At 39.5% G+C, this 10,373-nt stretch overlaps 1 long non-coding RNA gene across 1 annotated transcript in view; it reads right to left on the bottom strand.

The window, feature by feature from the left end:
• The window catches only part of LOC116704033 (uncharacterized), an 11,559-nt gene extending 1,949 nt beyond the window's left edge, over positions 1–9,610 (bottom strand). The window contains exons 1-2 of the long non-coding RNA XR_004335569.1: positions 9,596–9,610; positions 2,885–2,894 (exon numbers count right to left, since the gene is read on the bottom strand). This is a non-coding gene — a long non-coding RNA (uncharacterized LOC116704033). The remainder of the gene's footprint in view (positions 1–2,884; positions 2,895–9,595) is intronic.
• Positions 9,611–10,373: the final 763 nt, after the last annotated feature.

Below are 10,373 nucleotides of genomic sequence, written 5' to 3'. Positions count from 1 at the left end.
TGTGTGTGTGTGTGTGTGTGTGTGTGTGTGTGTGTGTGTGTGTGTGTGTGAAAAAGGGTAATCCAAAGTACTTCTCTTGAAATAATTTTTAAATCCTTTATTTTACTACTATTTTGTAATAGACAATTTAAAAGACGTAGGGAGAAGCAACTCACGCGTAGCGTCTGCTTCCTAGACAAACAATTTCCTCGTTTGTGAAGGCTGATTGGAAACACCTGAGTGAAATGGTGAGTTACCAAATAAAGAAAACATGCCAAAAACAATCTACTAGGTGGCTGGGTGTAAATCTTCACATGCAAGAAAACAAAAAAACAGTTCCCTAGGTGGCTATACATCGTAAATATACACATACAGAGAGAGTCCACTAAGTAGCTACATTGCAAGTTAAGCCCAAAGACAGTGTAAACAGAGACAATGTTCACAGGGAAAGACTGAAATCTGAAATTTCTTCATTCAATCCAGGGTATACTGTAGCCTGAAAATTGTACATATGAAATGTTTTTCTCTGTAAAAGTAATTTTAATCAGTCACCACCCCAACTGTTCCTCTTGATCATTTCTAAACCCTCAAGCATTAGGACATCTGGATTACTGTTATGCACATTTTGGAAGTATTTGCCTTAGTCCAAATTGGCTTTACTGATGACATTTTTTGTGTTTGGATAGTCTTTCAGACTTCTCTTGGTCCGGCCTATGTAGAAGCATCCACATTAAAATGATAACCTGTTTACCACAAAAGTAGTGTTACAATTAATAAATGCTTTTATGTTTTACTTCTTGTTTGTCTTGAAATCACAGAATTCTTTGCATTATTTAATGTTGGAGCAATGATTTGATGATTTGTTTTCTATTCTTAATTGAATTCCCGACCTCAAAGAGCACTTTCAAAATTTGACTGAACTTCCTGAACACCTTTGTTGTTTCAACGGTGAGTGCGTGAGTGTGTGCGTGCTTGCTTGAGTACGTGCGTGTCTGTGCGCAAGGCCCAATGTAGCAGATGGGTAAAACAGTTGTACTGCCGAGGCTATTTCATGATCGGATACCCATCAAGAAATCCATACTAAATGCAGAAATAACACCTGTAAACGAATTCTAACTGTTCCACAAAGGCCCTAACACACCTCCTGGTATTTACTTTAAACTGGTAAACATTGTTGATGAATCCTATTATCAATCAGCCCTGCATCGATTCTGCATGACTGCAGCAGCTCCATGCTGTTGTGTTTTGAATCTATTGATCTATGAACTGAAGAGGACTTCTAAAAAGAAGCTTGTGTTTCCCTGTTGGCATTCTTTTCAACTCTAACCCATTTTCACTTGGGATGGGGGGGTAACGTGCCCCTCACTTTTTGAAAATCCTATTTTCTGCCCCCTCACTTTTATGCTTTTCACATTTCCTCACTAAAATGTCTTACCAGCTGAGAGGAGCTGTCTGTCTGAGTTGCCCACAGTTATCACTGTGCACTCAGAGCAATAATAACAAGCAGTATTGCCCTGATCTTATTGGAGGTTGACTATACTATATATTTGCACTACAACTGATCAATCATCAATAAAATTAGTAATTAGTGTTTATGCTAAGCTAGGCTAAACTGAGCTACCCTCATTTGCATCACACTCATTGTAGCTCCTGGTAAGAGAGCAAAAAGAAAAAGGTTTTTTTTTTGTGCGGCCGCTTCCACACCTATAGTTCGCTAGACTTGGTGTGTTGGTGGGGGGGGGGGGAATTTCCAACATTGTTGCATTTTTCATTTGGTTTGGTTAGCGTTCACACTGCAATTTGTCAAACGCACCAAACGTCTAAACAAATTCTGTTGCTGGTTTATTGGACATAGTATCAGAGTGAAACCCGCCAACAGTTCTGGTCTCAGAAATAATGGAGCAACATCAAATGTACCATATTTTGTTTTTTTTGGTTTAACTTTGGTGTTTCTAATATTTTACAAGAAGGCGAACAATATGCACAGCTGATAGTCAGCGAGTGAAGAAAAGGGCGACCCTGATGAGAGTGAGAGAGATGATTTTGTGTTGTCACGCAGACAGGCGCTGTATGGTCTCAAAAGGTTATGGATTTGTCCCTCAGTTGTGTGAAAGGTTGAAATTATAGGCTAGTACGTGCACTGTTTTTGCTTCACTTCCTATATGTGGGTCGGATTGCATTCTCACCTAAAGTGAACCAAACTCCGAGAACCCCAGCTTTCAAGAAGACCAGGGATTGGTTGATTGAGTTTGAATGAGCGTTCACACCACCCCAAACTAACCGGACTATCTCACCTAAAGCTTCAGGGCTTGGTTAAAACAATCCAACAGCTAAGCTGTAAAGGCAACCTTAAAAAAATATATGTATTAAGAAAATATTGTAATTTAAAATAATGTATTTTAGTAGACTGGGTAAACCCCACCCACTGTGCCGACGATTTGTTTTCGCCCAGCAGCTCAGTCTGGATACCTTCACATTTAATTCTCCGGCTTTAGTTCACAATTTCGCAGGAACCAATCACAAACTGGTTTATCTACCTGCCGTGCTATTGGCGGATTTAACACAATGATGATGGAGAACCGACCAAGCAGCTTCTTGTTTACAATGAAAATAGCGGCCACCAAACGCCACCAAAGCACAGTTAACCTTTTAATGCCTACGTCACCTGGATCTTTGGTCTGATTGGTTGAAGGACTATCCAATCGGATACATTGCAACCCTCAATCTCAAATCTATTGAGCTTTGCTTGGACTGGTGATAGCCAAACTAGTATTTTACCATATCAACTTGCTTGCTTGCAATTAATGTTGTGATGCTTGAGGAGTTCTAACCATTGCTATGGCCGTTTCATTTGTGGCTCTTAAAGCTCAAAGCTTTCCAAAAGTGTTTTATCACAAAATTAGACCTGCAACAAACTCAGCAAAGGTTGCAGTAAAACATTTAGGGAATAAAATGCTGAAATTAAATGATTTGAAGAATATAGCCGAGTGGACTCATGAAGGTAACCTGGCACTATCATTTTATTTTATTAGACAAGATTGGTCAGTACAGTATATATGCTCCCTGCTGCTCTACGGGACATTTGTGGGATTTGGAAGAAACTGGATAAACCCTTTTGTGAGTCTTTAACCACCTCAGCTATTGGCCTCCTTTACAGAGGTCAAGATCCTCTGCAGTAATCCCGAAGCTGGTGGAAATTCAGCATCTTGATACACTTACACAGGACATTCACTTACTCCCTATGACACTGCTGCCCAGATATTTGTGTGTAATCAGAAGTGAGAAAGCAATTTGGGAGAAGGAGAGTGGGAACAGGTTGAGCAGCAACACTTGCAGGGTTCCATTTTGTTTAGTCAAACTGGGAAATGTGTGTTGGACTTTTTACCGTGGTGAAAATAGTTTTTGTTGTTTTACCAGCTTCACAATGACCATGCCCAACACTCGAATGCAATGAGGCCGCTCTGGCTCCGAGTGCCTGCCAAGGAAATTAACGGCTATTGTTATCTTTGTTGTCACAGGCAGCCTGTTAATTATATGAATGGGAATCTGAATGAAAAATTATGCTAAGAAAATTTGTTCTTTTTTCTGGATGCTGGTCATTTTTATGTCAACACGATGACCCATTCACCTCTGTCTATATACATGTAGCCTACACACACAAATACATTTATGAATACCTTATGTATATTTATTCTGACGACCATGGAGACTCTAATGTCTTATTAGCCATGTTCACAAGATTGTTGACATGTATTTATTCTTAACATCTACTTTGTATTAGAAATTAACACAGTCATGTGCTTCATTATTTATCTGTTAACAGGCATGCAGTCCCAAACGGGGTAAACAAACACACAAATGCTATTTGCAAGTCATGTGACAAAGAAACAGTCAGCAAAAGCCTACAGCAGATATTAATAATGAATGTCTGCATTCATTTCCACAGGTGAGTACACACGCAAATATTCATAGTGAATTGATCTTAGGGAATCTGAATAAACAATGTTGTGGTTTACCCTTTCAGCAAACAAAAAGTAAGGACGCACTATTTAAATATTCCCACTGCAGACAGGGATATAAATCCTGACCTTTACACGTTTGCTAGTCTATATCCACAACTTTCCACTTCTGGAATTGCTCCGGTGAGGCAGGAAATTCCAAAGGATGCATGTCTATCAGTCGGTCCAATCTGAGCTTTCTGTTGCACGACTAAAACAACTTTTGAACAGACACATATTCCACCAAAACAAGTTCCTTCTCGAGGCTATTTTGCAGCTGTAAAATTTCTCCATGTGGAGCTTAGCCCTGCCCAAGATGATTGTGATTGGTTTAAAGAAATGCCAATAAACCACAGCATGTTTTCCTCCCATCCTGGAATGCTGTATGAACTATCCAGACCTCCCTGGAGAGGAAGGTCTGGCAAATTAGACAACATGTTTGCCAACACTTTTATTTTAAACAAATTTTATATAAATTACTTTTGTTTACATTTGTTTAATTCACACCATTCAGCACAGAAAAGAGAAGGACTGTTTCCAAATAAAAGGCTGTTTTTCTTTTATCGTTTCACAAATTGGAACCAGGAAAGTAAGAAAATGACCTGTCCCAATATCAATGCAAGTCTTTAACTTAAACACAATCCAGACATGTCTTTCAGTGCAATTGGAAAACAACAATTTATTCTTATTCTATTATTAGTTGACTCTTTTTTTAACCCTTGTGTTGTACTCCCAGGTAAAACTGAAAATGAACAATTATTTGATGCTTTTTTGATGCGTTTAAGATACTTTGTAATCACTTTTTGACGGTTGTTTCAACATTTTCTTCTTTTTTGTAACACTACCATCGGTATACTGTTCACATCACTAACACCAATATATTACCATATTATTATAGTTTTATAGCTATTTACGTTTTCAATTTTTTTTTTTTTGAGGATATAAAACACCCCAAATTTAATGAAGTTGTGAACTGATCCTTTGTTTAACTTGCAAGAAGTGTTATATGGAGCCATCCATGTAATATTTGTACAATTCAGATGAAAAAAATCCCAAATTTCGGATGTAGGAATTTTTTAAAAATGGGGCAAATTTTACACCAGGACAACACAAGGGTTAAATATGGGTTGCAGATAGCATTTAGCAGAGTCATTTATAAATACACACGTATCTTTCTCTTTTTACATTGAAATGATTTACTGCTGTTGTTTAAATAAAACTCTACTAGCCCTTTTGTTGTTTCTCATTTTGTTGATGGCACCAACTTTACCTCCATTGCATTTGAAACATATATACTCAATGAATGACGGAAAACTACAAAGTAGGTAAAATGTCTTTGTAGATCCTGCAGATTGCGATCTGTTAGCAACTGTCATCAGTGGACCTAAACATTTATCAACATCAATGTTCAAAGAGGAAGACTCTTTCAAACATATCTTGCTCTTGAGCGACAAAGAGAAGCATACAATATCGCCCTCACGTCATCTCAACATCTGTATTTTGGGTATTGCATTCACCACCATACAATGGGATACAAATATTATATATGTTGTAAGAGTGATTGTAGTCTGTTTATTGTTCCCCTGACCTTTGAGTAAACCCATGTGCTGCCAAAAAGTACCATTTCACTGAGTAAGCTCAGTTTGGCTTTTATCTCCAAATACAAGCCAATCCAACCTTGAACTTTGCTTAACTTGCACCGCTTGTAAGTCACGTAAGCCTGTGGGGACAAGAGACAGACTTGACCTGGCCGTAACCCTCCTCTTCTTCGTCTCCCCACTCCTCCCTCCAACCCTTCCTATTTTCCTTAGTCACTTTGTCCCCTCGACATGTGGTATCAGTCTCAACCTCCCCTTCTCTCACGACCAACTCTTTCTCCTCTTCCACCTTCTATGGTAGGGATTCATATTTTTCCAAAAAATTAGCTATTTTCAGTCCCAAGAGCAAAAGAAAATTAACCTGAATGCCGAGAAGTAGACATGTTTTTTAAGATAAAACTTTAGCTACAGTGTGAACGCATTGGTCATATTTATAAAACTGGCAGCTTAGCCCTATCATTTGTGGGTAGTTATGATTATTAAGGCAAAAGAACGCTTTTTATATTAATCAATATTATAATAAACATAAGATAAACTTTGCATGCAGCTTGAACTTTGCAGTGAGGAATATAAAATGCTCATAGTTCATAGCCTGTGATCCGTCTGCTGAGAATAGCCACATGGAAGTGATATTTGACAATTTATTTTTGTATAAAACAAACACAATTTGTTAAAGCAAGTCATTTGGTGATTTCAATTATATTAAACTGAGACAAAGTCAGCGTTCTGTTAGTGTTCAGAGGCTGCTGGTGTGGTCAGGCCTGAGTTTTATCACACCCACGCTCTAGAACATAACCATTGTCTCCTCTATTCCCGTTATGATATTTCTCAAGAAACAGGAAATCATTGGATTTGTATTCAGGGAGAATCCTGTTTCCCGGGATTAAACCCTGGATTATTGTATTTCTTTCTATTTATGTACTAAAACTGAAAAAGGTCAATGAAACTATGGTGACAAAACAGGGACAGAGGCACAAATACACGGCTAAATCCACGCGTCCAGACTTGCCCATCCTTGCAGACTTTTAACTAGTATGTTGTTGGGAAGTCTGACCCCCAATTTCTGCCAGATGCACAACGGCGTCGGATCGTCTCTGCTGTGTGTTGGCTCCGTGCTCCGCCGTCCATCAATACCCACCAGGTTCGGATTTGTTGCAGAAAGGCTGCGACCATGAGTGACAGCTGAAATCACGAGGACCCATGAGATCTTGCAAATTCATGTGGAATAAAATCACAAAACCAACAACAGTCTGTTTCCATCCAGAGGAGTAGAGAGGAAACAACTCTGTGCTGTGTTTTCAAGGTGTAGTGCAAGGAAATATGATCCGCCGTGAGCACTGTCTATTTTATTTTGAAAATTAACTGAATGTTTTATTTTGTTTCTGTGCTTGACCTCCTGTCCTGCACGATCTGCCGTGTGCTGAATTGCTGCGGAGCTCTCCGGCATCTGGTAAAAACAGAAACTCTGGGTATCTACTCTGGAGGGCTGCGGATCGCTGGAGCTGGGACGGAGTCTAAACGCAGCCATTCTGCAGTCAGGGAAAATACACACATTGACTTTAAGGGAAACCTAATCTCCGCATCAGGTGGAAATTGGGGGTGTGAGTGCTTCCAAAATCAGCAGCTTGTGATGTCCATGAGGGGCGTCAAGCGGATTTCCTGCAGACTTCCATAGAGTTGCTTGGGGTGCGACCTTCACCAGACTTGGCTTGGAAGACTAGTGACAATCCTACATAAGCCATAAAAGGTATAACAGATGTGATGTTGTAAGAATATTTGGAACAGTATGGGTAATGATAATGCAATACGTACATGAACATAATAAGAAATTTTCAGCAGCAGATGTAAAAGGGAAAGTTTTACTGTGCACAATATATCTAACTCCGTTATACTGTGTGAAGAGGTAAACCCTGTACATATATCTTGCTTAAATTGTCAAAGCCAGTAATGTTGAGAACATTTAGATGGGTAACAGAATCAGGAGCTTAAGTTAATCTCCATGGAAACAAATGGTCTTAAAAGAGTGCTACACCAATTTATTACTCCACTCCTATAACATGACTCACAATGGACAGTTTAACAAAAAGGAACAAAATTGATGCAGCAGAACCAGAGATATCGTCTTTTTTATTCCATGTATTCTCTTTCCTTGTCAAACCCTGATGCCTACATTGTCACGCAGTCACCAACTGACTCAAACAGAAATGACGAGGCTGCTACAGTGAGATGCCAAAATCACTTCTCTCTAACTTACCGCCGCAATGTTTTTCCATCTTCAAAGTTTTTCAGCTCTCACTGACGCTGCATCAAGTGACACCATTTGAGTCAGCACCCAATCCCCAAAACCTTTAAACAGACTTAGATGTGAAAAATGTGTGGAGGTCCTGTTTAAGCCCCATCTTCAACCCCAGTTTATCGCTATATTTGCTGCCCACCCCGTCAGACCGAACAATGAGCACATCACAGTACGTGTGACAGAGATCTGTCACAGAGGTGTATCAGAGGGCAGACATATGGATTCAACCACAGAAATGACACAAAGTTTGTATGGTCAGCCAGCAGCCTGTGTGTCACTGAGTAGTCCTGACCAACAGATCTGACTCATCTCAGATTTCACCAGAAAATCCAGCTTCATGCAGACGCGTCTCTGCCAACCAATGTCTGTCCAAGGCAAAGCAAATTTATTTATATGGCTCTTTTAACAAAAGGCAATTCAATGTGCTTTGCATAAAGACAAGATACCCACGCCCACTCTCATCTTCATAGTGACTTTGTATAGAGAGTGATCTTTTGTCACTTTTAGTACACAAAGACCTCTGCTTCATGTTTTGTACGCCTACACCAAGATAGAGGATGTTATTGTTTTCATTAATAAAACTTGAAATACATGGAAAGTAGTCTGACACTATGATCTCTATAATGAACATAAACCTGAACAAATTCCGAGATAAAGGGAACTTTCTAAAATAAGATGATAATTTAATCTATAAAACTGTAATTTTGGTCATGATACAAACAGGAATCAAACATAATCTGAAGAATTTTGGCTGTATTGACAAAACATTCAATGTAATTAAAAGACGATGTGTGAGTAAGAAAGTAGACAGTAGCAATCCAACAGTTAATGTAATGCAAAAAAACAGGAGGAAACTCAAATCTGTGTAAGGGAATGTAAAATGATTTCAGAAAAGACATGACAGGAGTAGTCAGTGTTAATTATAAGTCATAACATTTTATATTTGGTGGGCCTGTATTTTTCATGACATAATATTACCAGGGGTTGTCATATCATGAAATCTGTAGAAATATATTTTACTCATGAATTCTATACACAGAACACTTAAATAAGTAATACAAATGGCTCCCTATGTTGTCTATCTGATTGGCCACATTAAATCACTTTTTACATCCAGATGACAGTTTTTATAAGTCTGTGAGAGAGGAGAAGAAAAAAAGAGAGTGGTAACAGAAGGAAATGAGAGTGAAAGGTACGGAGGTCTAGTATAGTGTGCTCAAAGGAAGCACAGGTCCCTGGGTGTGAAAGAGAGTGAGAGAGGCTTTCTTTAGTGTTGTCAAGGGAGGGACAGGTCTTTGAAGGGTTTTCTGTAGGACAGGAAGACTATTAATCTGTCTAGGCAGAGGAAGGGAGAAGGGAGAAGTGGCTCAACGGAGAGAGGGAGGGAGGAAAAAGATTGTAGGGACAAGGGGAAGTAGAGACGGAAGCCCAATTGAGCCCAATTCCGACTAAAGATTCACAACAAGACAAACCCGTTTTAGAAGGTCCCAAGACGGGCCCGTCTCAGCTCAACTTAAGCCAGCTGATGGCCTCACCTGTAACTCAACCGGTCAAGTCGCCAGTGGCTGGTTTGAAAACGTAAGGGATGTCATCTGTTTCACCAGCCAATATCGAAGTCAGCTTGTAATGTCAGCTACAAAGTACAGAAATAAAATTATCTATAATCCATTTCATTTCTGATACAATTTCACTTTCACTAACATCATCCACATTCATATTTTGACCAAAGAAATGATATATCCAGCTACAAAAAAGCCTGAAAGTCGGAAGTTAGAACAAGCAAGAGAAATGCTTTGATCTGAACCAGGTTTAAAAAGAGTTGGAAGGAACTGAGTGAGTGTGGGACAGCAGGGAAGCATGAACGATGAAGGAAAGGAGATGTGGAGTAGGAATTATTGCACAGAGGACAAGAGGGAGATGGGGAAGAAATGTGGAAAGGACTGGAGCCCTGCTGACCAGAGACAGGCTTGAACACTATCAATCTGCCCCAAAACTTTACCCTGAGGAGCAACACATCATGCAAGAGGACAAAAGAGAGGCAGGAAGGAGGTGAGATGGGAGGATGCAAGATGTGGAAGGGAGTGGGAAGAAAGACATCAAGGGGACAGAAGGGAGAGGTTTAACATTGTTCCCAGGATTTGCACCATAATCATGAAATATTGTACAAACCTGTATCCATTGTACACATTAAAACTGCAGTATTGTGTTGCTGGAGGTGAAAAAATAATCCAAGTCACTTTTATTCATGCAGGACTTTTTTAACAGTTATTTCCAAGTAAGGCATGTGGTATAATTAGAGCAACATGCCATATGTGAACTGTAATTAGAATGGCCTATTTTTGTTAGACCTGGAGCTCATGTGGACTCTCTTATCATGATCCAAGGATTGTTTTTGGAAGGACAGTAGGACAGAAGGACTACAGGACAGTGGCGTGTAGCTCCACAGCAGAAGCTGCCGATTCAGGGACAAAAGAGAAACAACCACGAGCTTTTGTCATCCCG

This window comes from Etheostoma spectabile, chromosome 16 (genome assembly GCF_008692095.1).
Source record: "Etheostoma spectabile isolate EspeVRDwgs_2016 chromosome 16, UIUC_Espe_1.0, whole genome shotgun sequence".
NCBI classification, from domain to species: Eukaryota; Metazoa; Chordata; class Actinopteri; order Perciformes; family Percidae; genus Etheostoma; species Etheostoma spectabile.
The sequence above is the reverse complement of the archived record's forward strand: the minus strand, read 5'-3'. Positions and strand labels throughout refer to the sequence as shown.